The sequence below is a fragment of the Panthera onca genome, chromosome D4 (genome assembly GCF_046562875.1).
Source record: "Panthera onca isolate mPanOnc1 chromosome D4, mPanOnc1 haplotype 2, whole genome shotgun sequence".
Classification (NCBI taxonomy): domain Eukaryota; kingdom Metazoa; phylum Chordata; class Mammalia; order Carnivora; family Felidae; genus Panthera; species Panthera onca.
The window spans coordinates 12,504,773-12,505,302 of NC_138351.1; positions in this window are offsets into that span (position 1 = coordinate 12,504,773).

Here is a 530-nt window from a genome sequence, read left to right on the forward strand (position 1 = left end):
TTTTTTTAACATTTATTTAATATTGAGAGACATTGAGACACAGAGCATGAGCAGGGAAGGGGCAGAGAGAGAGGGAGACACAGAATCGGAAGCAGGCTCCAGGCTCTGAGCTGTCAGCACAGAGCCCGACGCGGGGGCTCGAACTCACAGACTGTGAGATCATGACCTGAGCTGAAGTCAGACACTCAACCAACTGAGCCATCCAGTCACCCCTGAATAGAACTCTTAACTAAAGGCAGCATGGCCTACCATGAGGCCAAGCGTGTGACTCGAGTTTGCTAACGGCTGTGTTTGGCACATAGAGTTTCACTTAATCCTCAGGGAAACCTCCGAGGGAAAGGTGTATTCGTCCGGTTTTACAGATGAAGAAAACAAACTCAAAGGTTAAAAACTAGGCCAAGGACACATAGCCAGGGGCAGAGCAGGGACCTGAATGCAAAAATAAGGCTTTGGGTCTTTAATTCAAACTTACACTAGAACAGTGATAATTCTGTCTCCCTCTAGGGACATTTGGCAAAACATTTTTGACG